At 37.5% G+C, this 13,181-nt stretch overlaps 1 long non-coding RNA gene across 2 annotated transcripts in view; it reads right to left on the minus strand.

Annotated features, from left to right (window-relative positions):
- Nucleotides 1-10,675, minus strand: part of LOC130568652 (uncharacterized) — a 54,093-nt gene extending 43,418 nt beyond the window's left edge. For both annotated transcript variants that reach the window (XR_008964719.1, XR_008964718.1), the window contains exons 1-2: nt 10,599-10,675; nt 10,188-10,317 (exon numbers count right to left, since the gene is read on the minus strand). This is a non-coding gene — a long non-coding RNA (uncharacterized LOC130568652). The remainder of the gene's footprint in view (nt 1-10,187; nt 10,318-10,598) is intronic.
- Nucleotides 10,676-13,181: the final 2,506 nt, after the last annotated feature.

Consider the following 13,181-nt stretch of genomic DNA (forward strand, 5'->3'; position numbering starts at 1 on the left):
TAAAAAAAGTAATCGGCATATGCCTATAGATCAACTTGGAAAGCAAACATTTATAACCTAATCAAAATCTAAAACACTTGTATCTAAGATTTAATGGGGTCATATGGCATGAATACGTGTTTTTCTGTGTCTTTGGTGTGTTATAAGTTGTCCATGCGTGTATTAGACACGTAAATTTGCAAAAATGAAAGTGTGAGAACAAAAGATGCATTCTATGTAAAAGCGAATGCTCACCCAGACCTGCCTGAAACACCTCGTGTAACCACACCCCCACAAATCTACGTCAGTTGGTGGTCTGGTTTGACTAAGACCGCCCAAATGTATACACAAGTAAGGTGGGCGTACCTGTCAGTACAATTGAAGAGGAACCTGATGTTCCAAATATGGTAAGAGGCGTTACATTTCCGTCACACGCTTGCAGTATTCCACCAATCACTACGCACTGGTTAACTGGCCAATCAGAGCACACCTCGCTTTTCAGAGCCATGAGCTTCGTAAAAAATCTGCGCGTTTCAGAGAGGCGGAGCAAAGAGGAGATACAAACATGCACGGTATGTGGAAAATACAGCGTTTATGAACCTTAAATCGTGTATACACATTACATTACATCTAAAACAAACGAAAATATTCATTTTAGCCGTATCATATGACCCCTTTAATTATAACTTCTGGATGAGTGTTTACATACAAATACTATACATCTATACATCCCCCTAAAAATGCAGAGTTGTTTTGACTCAAGGTTGGCTAAAATATGATTTTTAATTGCATTTATTTGCAGAAAAAATTCCACTTGGCATTGGCAAAAATAACAAAAAAGATGCAATGTTTGTAGATCCTGAATAAAGCAAGAACATATTCATGTTTAACCAATTACTAATGTTTTTACAGTACATGTTCAAAAAAGGCAAAACTGGAGCTGTTTCTTTATTTTTTCGTGACTGTATATAAAATAATATGGTCGGCGTACAGCATAAACGCTGTAAGAATGCTGGGTTGTTTTAACTCATGGTTAGATAAAATATGGACAAAACCATGCATGTTAGAACCCAGTGTTTCTTAAGAGTGTACTTTGCAGGATGCTACAAAGTGGGCAGTACACTAAGATTCCATTATACAACAGGTTTTGGCTATGTTTGGATTGTTACATAGAAACAGGATTACATAAAACAACAAGCTCCACAGATAAAGCAGCGAGGCACTGCAGCAGGAGATTATGTAATAATGTTCTGTCTCCAGCAGGTAGCTCATCACAGCACTATAATTAATACCCATCCAGTAAAGGGAGTGTCGTACACTGCACAGACTCCAGAATCCCAGAGCTTGCACATTCAAAGACAAAAAGAAGCTGGTGGGAAGCAGCCCGTGTGCCGGTGTGGGCGGTTAAACCCACAGAGGTTTATTTAATGATATCCAATCACAGTGACTTCCTCCCGAGCAGGAAATGAGCACCTGCCTCACTCATCAGACACAAAAGACACGGCTTCCTGCTGCCAAAGACGGTGTGGGGTGAATTTACACACATCCAGTCATTCTTTACACGTTTATGAGGCGTGAGACGGAAGCCGTGCATTTCGTTCTATTTGAAGTTCAGACAACTTCATATTACGCACGCAAGTGAATCAGAGAGGGCAGATTTGATGGGAGTATAACGTGTTTCACATCATTTAGCAGAGCGGACCTCGTGACATGTAATGTGACCGAGCCAATGCCATCATTAAAAAAACAGACAGAACTCCTTTAGTCTGCATGGTAAGAGTTTTTGATTATAAATATGTGGTGAGACAGAAGCCAGTTATTTATTTATTTATTTATTTTTTAAGTTCATGAATTCTTTGTTGATAAATCTGCTCCCATTTTGTTTTGTGTTTCTTAACAGCGATACTATAAAACCATTTCTAGGTCTGTATGGTTCCTTTAACATCTTTTCACAGCTCTTTAAAGTGGAAAAAGGTTCTTAAGATTATAAATGGGTAAGAAATAAACGGGTCTTTTAAGAACTTTTAAATACAAGTCTTTTGGGTAAACAAAAAAGGGTTCTTCTACGGAATCGTAAGGCGTTTAAAGAACCATTTTTTGTCCCCCAAAGACTAACGTCGTCAAGGGACCATTTATTTCTCATTTTATAATAATCTGAAAAAATGTTCACTAAAATATTATACAGTATACATATTAGGGGTGTAACAGTACGCGTATTGGTACCGAACCGTCACGAGCTGTCACGGGGGAAAATTTTCCCTTCCTAGCAACATCTACTGACGGACACAATGCTTCGTTGTCACGGGAACATGCCAGCTGAAGATAATGAGGAAATTACGTTGCTCCCTTTGCCAAGTGCATTCCAAACGTCTACATAATGGCACCCAAATGTCCTGTTCACTCCAAAGTCTAAACTCCAAGGGCTCTACCCTTCGAAGGGAGTAGTGCATAGGAATGATGACTATATGTGGAATATTACCCATGACGGTTCGGTACGAATACACGTACCGTTACACCCCTAATACATATACATACACTTTATACACTCTAATAATGCTCAGTTATTTTCAACCCAGTGTTGGGTCAAAAATAGACAAACTCAACCTATGGGTTAAAATACCTAGAAAATGTTTATATTAGACCAAATAATGGGTTAAAACAACTTAGCATGGGTTAATTTATAACCTAAAGGTTGGATTTGCACATTTTTGACCCAATGATGGGTTAAAAAGTAACCCAGTATTTTTAACGTATACTGAATGTGAAGGTTCTTTATGCCATGATACACCTTGAGAAGGAACTTCTATTTTTAATAGTGCAGGACTGTAAATAAATCTCCATTCTTATTATTCCTTGTCAGTTATAAGCTATCTTAAGACTTTTGTCTGATGTAAAAGGTGAATTTGTGTGATAAAGACAAACAGTGTTAATGTGAGATTCCCATCAGATGTTGTTTTGCTGAATCAAAACGTCCGTTTTTAGGTACGCTAGCTTTAGAAAACGTTAAAGCAGTATGTTTCACCTTTTTTTACAATTATTCTTTCTCCCCGTGAGATCTATTGTGAGATGTGTTTCTCATACAGTAAATCTATTTGTCTTTCTCTTGAGCCCGTGATAAAGCAAAAACACTAAAAACGTGCAATCAACACAATTCCTCTGGAAGCCCGCGAAACATTTCTTTACATCAAAGATAAATACAACGAAATAAACCCAAAGCTTGGTTGATATTGTGTTGTCATCAAATAAATAAAAAATCCAGAATCCATTATGTAAGCTCGGCTGAGAAAGTCCTGCGCTCTGGAAACATTTCCCATCGAGAGAGAGAGAACGAGAGAGGCTTTTGCTGCAATTTCACAATCAATCCAAATTCTGTCACGACATACTGTTGTTTAATGACTCAGGGAATAAAGTCCATCACACGAGGCCTTTAAGTTTCCTGCTCTGCCGATGCCAAATTGGGAGCGTAATAACAGGGTAGCGCTCTGGAAATAAACAGACGCATTCAGGGAACAGCCGAAAGTGATGCTATTTAGTTCTCAAAGTCAAACAATGAAGAGAAAATAGAGAGTTAGACGTTGTGCGATGTTCATGCTTGGACGCTGTAACACTTAGTGTGTGTATTTGTGTGGGAGAGAGATCGAGGAAAGACGAAAGGCGGAGAAGAGATGGAAGGCAACAGTAGGGAGTTTGATTTTTTTTTTTTTTGGAAGACAATGCAAGTGGTGGTTAACCCATGTAAAATCTGTCAGACAATAGGTGGGTGGTTGCCAGGGTGTTGCTAAGTGGTTTCTATGGCTTTTTGCTAAGGTGTCGTGAGCAGTTTTTAGCGTGTTAACTGTCTACCCCAAGTTTCTAGGAGAAGATCAAGGATACACAGTTTTGCTGTACATCAGGGCACGTATTCACAAAACATTCTAATTTACCGCTAAGAGCTCTCCTAAACAGCTGTAAAAGTTTTTAGTTAAGAGTTTCCTCTTAAAACCTATTCACAACGCTGGAAAGAAGGGCAAAAATAAATCTTAAGCTATGAGAAAGGGCGGGGTTGACCTCGTTGCAATGGATGATGTCAGCAAGCTTACTGACTACAGTGATTGGCTGATAGAGGATGGGTCTCTGTCAGTTTATTCAGAGCCGTTGAGAGAGAGAGAGAGTTGCGACAACGGAAGTTCAAAATTTTCACGTGTCACGTGATTCATGGAGCTCTCAGATAGTTCCAGGAAGTAATGTTTTCTCTTTAAATGCTTTATTTCTTTCATTTTTTTATTCATTAAATGACTTACGTCTTTACAAGTTCACCTCAATTGGTCTGTTTAGCCGCATTTCCATGCATTACTAGTAACTTCCGGTAACTATTGAGAGGCTCCATGAACCGCAATTGCTGTGAAAAACTGTTCCATTGGATTCCACGGAGTTGACACAACTCTCGCTCTCTCAATAGCTCTATAATCTCGATTCATAGAAATATTATAATCTTTAAATTAAGATATAAATTAAGATCTTAAAATAAAAATGTACTCGTATTCAAATAAAATATAATTTTTGCCATATTCAAATTAAGATGATAAAATAATAAAAAATACACTACGTTACTTATTAAACAAGTCAAGAGTTCATTTACAAAAACAGATAGCTCCGTTTTTTTATTTTCAAAATTAATGTTTTTTATTTTGCATTCCAATTAATATCAATTAAACCGTTTGTTTTTTAGTTGTTTTTGATGCAAGGGATACATAAAAATGTAGGTAACATATTAACTTTTATAAGACATATTTACAAATGATTAAACCAAATTGAATGTTCGTGACATTTGAACGTCGTTTCTTACCTTAAAACCGAAAGTAAACAGCTTTTCCTCGTGGAAGGTCTTTTTTTCATGATTTCATGAAATCTTTCTAAAATGTTTATGTTTCAAGGCAGACTGCCGGTGTTACAGCTATTTTGGGATTGTTGCAAGTTGGTCTTAGTGACTAAGGAGTCCTCTTCTCTACTCCATTTCACAGATTTAGGAGATATTTGCGAAATACTCTTTTGAAATCCTAATATTAGGACTGACACGCCCATTGTTTTTAAGAGTTTCTCCAAAGTTAGGAGCTACTTTTAGCCTTAAGATGTTTCGTTAATACGGGCCCTGGTTCAGACCATAAATCCACAATCCTAAAAAAATTTTAGGCCTACAAATGTCCACTAAATCCATCTCAAAAAGTCAAAACCTCTACACGTTGTGCAATCTAGGAATAATAAAGGACAGACATTTCATGTTGACACAAACCATGTAACTTACGGCTATCCTTAACAAGCCGCATAATTTGAGGCATCATTCATGTCCACAGAGCAAACGCTGGATGAGTTACGCGCAAGAGTTTAACACCTAAACTTAGCGATTAGTTCTACAAAGTTCTAACCGTGAGTATGATCAATAGTAAAAGTGATGCCTTAGCAAAGCCTCTAATGAGAGAAAAGAACAAACAGAACGAGTGTGTGATGCATTTCACTGTGAATTCATGTATTCATGATAGATGGCTCACGCATGTGGCATCGCTCTCTGCAGGGCTCTGGGATTTGGCTAAGCACAGCATATAAAATAGAAGATATTTCTCAATGTACTGTGTTGTATCTCATCATAAATGAGGTCTGTGTGTGTGTGTGTGTGTGTGTGTGTGTGTGTGTGTGTGTGTGTGTGTGTGTGTGTGTGTGTGTGTGTGTGTGTGTGTGTGTGTGTGTGGTGTGTGTGTGTGTGTGTGTGCGTGTGCGTGTGTGGTTGTCTTACTGCGATATAATGAGAGCGGCCAGTCAAGACAGAGTTCCCTCTAAATATACACCCTCAACTCTACAGAATAAGAACAGGTAATGTTCATTTTTACTTGGAGCCTCAACAGAGGAGGAGCTAATACATGCAGAAACAACAGAATTTAGTTTCTGACCTCGCAGAGATATTAAAGTGATAGTTCACCCAAAAATTAATATTCTGTCACCATTTGCTCACCCTCACGTCATTTCATACCTGTATAAATATAAAAGATATTTGGAAGAATGTTAGCAATTTTTGAATTCTGTCACATCATTGACTGCCAAATTAAACGGTAGTCAAAGGTGCCCCAGAACTGTTTGTGTTCATAAATTCTTCAAAATATCTCACTTTGTGTTCAACGGAACAAAAAAATATACAAAATTGTTTTCCTACTATGGTAGTGGACGATGTCACAGAACTGAAAATTGCTGACATTCTTACAAATATCTTTCTGTGTGTCCAACAGAACAAAGAAATTTATATAATAAGAGTAAATGATGTTTTCATTTTTGAGTGAACTAATGTCTGATCTAAATGTAATCTCGACATTTGTTTATTTAACGGAGGGCAAATGTAAACTTTTGTTTAAGTCTCGTCTGTGTGTCAGATATTTCTCCTGAGTAAAAGAGTCAGAGATCTGACAAATGTCTCTATCATTAGAGTTTCAGAAGAGATGACAAATCTGAGCTCAGTTTGACACATTGTTGACAAGTCTGCAATCAAAACTCAATATTATCGAGTTGTCAATATGAACTCAAACATTCCACATCAAATTTACCCCCCCAAAAAATTATTATTATTATACGTTAATATATGTTAATATAATTAATATATGATTATTTTACGTCTACAATCTACATTTCACACTTCGTTTTAAAGCGTCTGGTCTATATAATGAGTAAACAGCTTTTCATTAAACACGAACACTTTACATTGCAAGAGGTCATTTGCGATTCACATTGTTTACACATTATAATTAAAGCCCATCCACAGCTTTCTAATGACCCTTTGGACATTAACATTTAATTATTATTCATACTTGCTGCTATTAATTCATCAAGAGCAGGAGAGATAATGTTTACTGTGACTCATGACTGAGAAGTTTGCTGGCTCTGCAGAAATCCACCACATGTTTGTGTGGTTCATCCGACATCAGCTCGCAAGCTCTAATGAGGCAAAATAATGCCGAATGAACTAACAGGCAAAACAAACACGACATCTGAGAAAAGAAGCCCTCACGCTGGAATACTGATGCTGTATTGAGCATGAACTTGTAAGGGATAGTTCACCCAAAAAAACAATTCTGTCGTCGTCGTTTATTCACTCTTCGTGTCATTCGAAACCTGTACATCAGACTTTCTTCAGCTGAACACAAAAGAAGATATTTTGAGAAATGTCTCAGTGGTTTTGTGTTCATACAATGGAAGTCAATGGGGTTCAATGTTGTTTGATTACCAACATCTTTCAGAATACCTTTTTTGTGTTCTGCTAGTCTGACTAGTCTCACTGACTAGCAATCAGTTAGGACTAATCAGTCTTACTTTTAATATTTCAACTAGCCCAATTTACCTTTTTGTGTAACTGATTTAGAGAAGGTATGACCAGTCTTGAAGAAAAAAATGAGATGACTAACTTCTAAGACTAGTCAAATGCAACCGGCCCAGGTTTGGAATGACATGACTGAGTAAACGATGAATTTTTGGTAAAACTATAACCTCTGAAACTCAACTATGATGTCATTGAGATGGTGAGTTTGACGTTATCTGATATGAACATGGTAGAATGAGATGTACATATTATTAATACATTTAAATTTTCAAGTTTTATATGCATACATCATTTAAGTTTTATTATTATTACATATTTATTATTAACCAGACGCATGCCAGACGAAATGAGAGAGCATTTATCGTTTAGTCTAAGGCGTAATAAAGTTATAGTTAAAGATGAACAACAATTGCTAAACATGAACTTTCATGTCATTCAGTACAGATTATGTCAAATGGAGGACAAAATTATGTAATAAAGTCGATGACTGTAGGTGTGAAAACAGCATATTTTCACATTTATGAACGTGTGCCAAAACGACCAATGAATATCCACAAATAAAATGGCATTAATTGAGAGTAACCTCTTGGCTACGCAGTGCATTGTGGGAAAAATAATTGGGTGAGGCTCGAAACAAGATTCAGTCAGCACTGGATGCCCTTCCGAAGGTATCACTGATTGATCAATGGTGAACGAGGAAGAATCAATGACATCATAATAAATAAGCTAGATTTTTTGGAAAACAAATATAAACAATGCCAGTCCATTTTCAGACAAGATCAGTCTCTTGCATCTCAGATATTTTTCCTGAGAAAAAGAGTTTCACAAATGTGTCTGTCATTAGAGTTTCAGAAGAGATGTCAACTGTGTGTCAAAACGGAGCTCAGATTTGTCTCGTCTGCAAACAAAAGTCAACATTATTAAAGATCTCAATATGAACTCAAACATTTCTCAGCAAATGTACCTTTTTTCATCTACAATCTACATTCATTTTACACCTCCATACTCTTCATGTGTTTCAACAATTACACTCTCATTTGTTTCTGGTTTTATTTCCCCAAAGCATTTTTTAAGCAAGTTGGTTTTCAAATGAAACACAACGGAGAACTCCATCACATCTCCTGCTAAGAGCAACATTCTTCTTTGGGAATGCCTCTTTCCACCTACACAAATACAAAAAACTAGAACGTGTGAGTGCGCATGTCCTCTTATCTCCCCCGACCTTAATGACCCCATGCCACAATCTTGATGTCCTGCCGTCCTGCCTGCTGATTGGTGGCTTGGCCACATGGTGCTGAGACAGAAGCAAGATGGGATGATGTATGGCCGATGCGCTAATCACCTGCTCATTCACATCAATTACACTCCCATCTGACAAGCAATCCACCACTGAACACTAATGGTTTTTTAAACGAGTGGAGTCCGGATCAACTCTGCCAACTCTCGCGCATGATTGATTGACCGTCGGATTCTGCTCCGCTCGTCCCCGTCGCCTCGTCTCGCCGTTCCCCCACAGGTAGCTGACAGTCGTGGCACGATGACGGAAGTTTGAGGCGTCAGGGAGCAGGCGTGAACAAGCGTGCGGCGGTGACTGATGGATGGCGTTTGAAGCCTGTCGGGCTCAACGTCTTTTTCCTCGGGTGCGTTGGAAATACGCTGTTAGGAACCCGGTTGTTATTTTCGAGTCGAGCGGTACACAGACAGCTCCGGTGTGAGCCTCAGATTATGTGGATTGAAGTGCTAATGAGAGCAACATCCTCTTGGCACAATAAGCTGTACCGTTATACAGATCATCTCGCGTGTACTATTCTGCTCTGAAGAATGTATTGTTGTGGATACACAATGAGTTCAGCTGCTATCAGCCCCTGTAGCTGCACACTGAAGATATAATACACAAAATGTTTGTGTCTGCGGCCGAAACAGACACAGTTCGAGTTCCTGGCTGTTGAATATTCACCATTTATTCATGAGGATTTTCCTCAAAAACAAGCGATACCAGAGCAAAATGGTGCTGCTCAGATGTTGCTCTTTCATAGCTCCAGTCTCAGATGGTTCTCCTAAAATTGCTTATGAGAAGTTAAAGTAAATCCAACATTTGTTGAAACTCATGAAGAGTACAGAGGTGTAAAATAAATGTAGATTGTAGAGGTCAAATCATCTGGATTTGGTCAATTTGATGAGAAATGTTTGAGTTCATATTGAGATCTTCAATAATGTTGACTTTTGCTTGTAGACTTGACAAATCTGAGCATTGAAACCTCTGTCTAATGATAAAGACATTTGTGTGTTTCTGACTCGTTTTCTCAGGAGAAATATCTGAGACGCAGTTGAGACTTTAGCAAAAAAATCAACTCATCCCGTATTTTAATCTCACTGATGTCTATAAGAAACCTGTGATTTTTATTTCTTGTGGGAATATTTTGAACACTCATAATTGTAATGTTACAAAATGTGAAACATCTGCGTGCATTAAAGTGTCTTGGTAAAAAGGTCTTTGCATACAGTATAGACATTTCAAAGATTACAGGTTTTTCTTATTTTGTTTAACAGCATGAAAAAAATCAATAAAAACATTGACCTTTAAAACAATTGAACTTTAATAACTTCACCTGTACTGTATGGAGCCGCTAACCTAACACGCTTCTTACAAGCTAGACTCGGATTGATATGCAAACAGATAGCACCAGAATAAATCAATGAAACATAAAAAGAACAATATAAAAACAAAACAGTACAGAAAATATTGAGAAAATAAAACAGTCTCTGTGTGTCTGAGGTCACCCACGTCACCGTCTCCAGGAACGATCACAGAGGCGTATTTGGGACAGCTTGACAATTTTATTCCATTTAAAAATGTGTAATATTTACTTACTATGCAAATCTGGTGGACCAGCCCACTGGGAAAAGTCCCAGAGATGCTCATCTTTGTTCATCGTCTGCAGCCGGAAGCCTCAGCAATGAGAAGTAACTTTTCCTCCGTACGGCACGTCGCACACGCACTCCTACAAAACACACACGCACACACACATACAAATGCAATGTCAGACATCCTCCGCAATATGGAGAGCTCAGGAGGCTTCTCTCGACGTTGATTTATTACAACATTGCTCAACGGAACAATGAAGCACACACAAAGCGACGTTTAGAGTCCGCAGGCGTCGTTTCTCTTACGCGCGCTGCCTTTTGTCGACCTTTCCTCCAAGACCCGTGTTCAGCCGAAGACAGAATACACTCCCCGCTGAGTGACTTATGGTTTCAACAGCAATTGAAATTTCTGTCTTACCTGTCTCGAGTCTTGAATAAGAACGACGCGAGGAAGCTTTTGGGACGATGATGAGTTTCGCAGCCATTTACAGCCCCGCCAGCGCAAAAAATTTGAATTAATGACTACCAGCGTGAGGCTCACAAAAACTGTCAGGAGGATGTCGCTCGTATTTTACCCCCCAAAAAAATTAAAAATATTTTTTTCATAAAGAAAACAAAGACAAAAGATAGTTTCTACATCCTAAAATTTAGGCATGTTGTCAAATCGTATTTTTGTAAACAGGGTTGCCAGATCCAGTTAAGATAAGCATCATTGAAGGTCGCTTTTAAATTAAGTAAGTAAGTTGTAGGTCATTCTAAGTAAAGCATTATTTGTCCAAATTTTAAAACAGAATACAAATTTAGATTTGTTGATTTTGGGCTTTTTGTTTATAGATCTGGCAACACTGTAAGGCAGACAAACATAATGCTGCTGTCTTCCTGAGACCTCATATCTCCAAAATTATTTAAGCAATTTCCACTTTTTTACAACAGTATTAGCAATTAACCACTAGTCAAGATTTATAATAGTGTGTTGAAATCACTTGTACAGTCAAGTTGATTATATTTAGATTTAAACTCAAACTTTTACGCTGAAATCTGTGGGAATTGTTCTCTTTATAGTGTACTGTACCACTGCTGCATTATGCAATGATAAACTACACGCAACATTTTTGTCACATAAATCTGCATATATGCACAGTATACACTCTATATAGTGCATAAAAAGTAAGACTAGTGTGCTTTTCTAAACAACCACAGCCATGTGTCTTTGCCAAATGTGTATATAAATATGCATAGAGTTTCGCTGGTGTAAGAAACATTTCTCAAAGATATTTCTTGGAATTTAAAGAGAGACAAACTCAGCAGTTGAATGTGAATGCGCTGCATTGATCTCGGTGTTTCCACACACTAACATCTTCATTACGAAGCGCAGTAGCTCTCGGTGAGCAAGAGGGGGCCATTCTATACCCCGCAATAAAAGCCGCATCAAAGCCCTGAAGAAATCAAATCCCAGAGATGGCCCGCAGTCAACGGATAAGAATTCCACATTAAAGACTCTGACAATCCAACGCCGTGCGCCGTCGTCTTTCGCACAACTGCGAAACAGAGATAGCGAACATGAGATTCACATGAGCCCAGGGCCAAGATAGCCCATACCACCCTATTAAAACGCTGAATACATTTCTCACACAATTTGTGCCCGCTTGCTTTCCCCGAGCAGCACCGGTGGAACGCCGGTCACTTTCTTGTCCGAGAAGATCTAAGTCAGCAGTCACTGCTTGCAGATATTCTTAATCTTATTCAATTCATCACGAGGAACACAAATCTAGACACAATGTTGCCTCCTTGACAGAGAAATAATGAGGGGTTTTAATTAAGACAAAGCTCCAGACATGTTGAAGTCCCCCGGGACCGTTCAGACGTCACTATCAGAAACTGAAATGACAGGAAAGAAACTCCCAACGCTTTGAATTGAGGTAACAGCATGACGCCTCCCGCTGGGGCCGGATGCAAGAGCTCTCTGGATGTAAAGCTGCTGTTTCTATCGGTGACGTTTCCTGGGAACCAAGATTTACTAAAACTGAAACTATTCAAACAATTCAACTTATTGAAATCAAATCAAATATTGCCCAAAATATTATTTTAAACACTTCAAATAAAACAAAAATGAGAAATGTTACCTCAGGAATAAGGTAAAATATGTTTAAGTTGAGGCACTAAAAACCAAACTTAAACTAAAAATACCATAAGGTAAATCCATCTTATATAGCAACTTAAAAATTAACAAATAAATGATGAAACGATGAAAGCACAAAACAACAAAGAAAAATTAACATAAAAACTAAGTATATAAAAAATGAAAACTACTTACAAATATGAATATATTATAACATATATTATATTAATAATCACTATTAAAAACATCAAAAAAATATATATATAAAAACAGATTCTAGTATATTAACTTTAACAATTTTAGTTTAATATCATTTAATTTTAATAAAATGAATAGTTTAAATATATATATATACAAGTAAAATTAACATCAAAACTAAACATATAAACTAATTCAAAACATGAATAAACCTGACAGCTATAATATTAAAAATGATATTTCAGATTGTGTGGCTTTATTCAATTGTGTCCTGTTACTTTCCTACAGAATCCAACTTGCACATTTCTCAGCTGGTGGACAATAAATAAGATAAACAAATCCCAGATTTAAACCGAGAGAGAAACCAAGCCATCTCTACTGTACAGAACAGTTTCAATTATTCTGAAGTTAATATTAAATCGATTGGTTGTGTAACAGGTTACAGAATAGACAATCTAACACATACTGTATTCAGCAACACTTCTAAAACAGACACTTGAGGGACCTTTTCTGACCTGGACCAATAAGAAACATACTGGCAACAACCCACAAATCCAATAAGTTTTCCAACTTGCCAAGATTTATCTAAGATGAATTGCACTGCTCTCTAACCAAATAAACTTTGGTTAGAGAGCCCCCAGATAAAACAAAGCATAATGTCATGCTTTTGTCTTTCACCTGTGT

The sequence above is a fragment of the Triplophysa rosa genome, linkage group LG17 (genome assembly GCF_024868665.1).
Source record: "Triplophysa rosa linkage group LG17, Trosa_1v2, whole genome shotgun sequence".
Lineage (NCBI taxonomy): Eukaryota > Metazoa > Chordata > Actinopteri > Cypriniformes > Nemacheilidae > Triplophysa > Triplophysa rosa.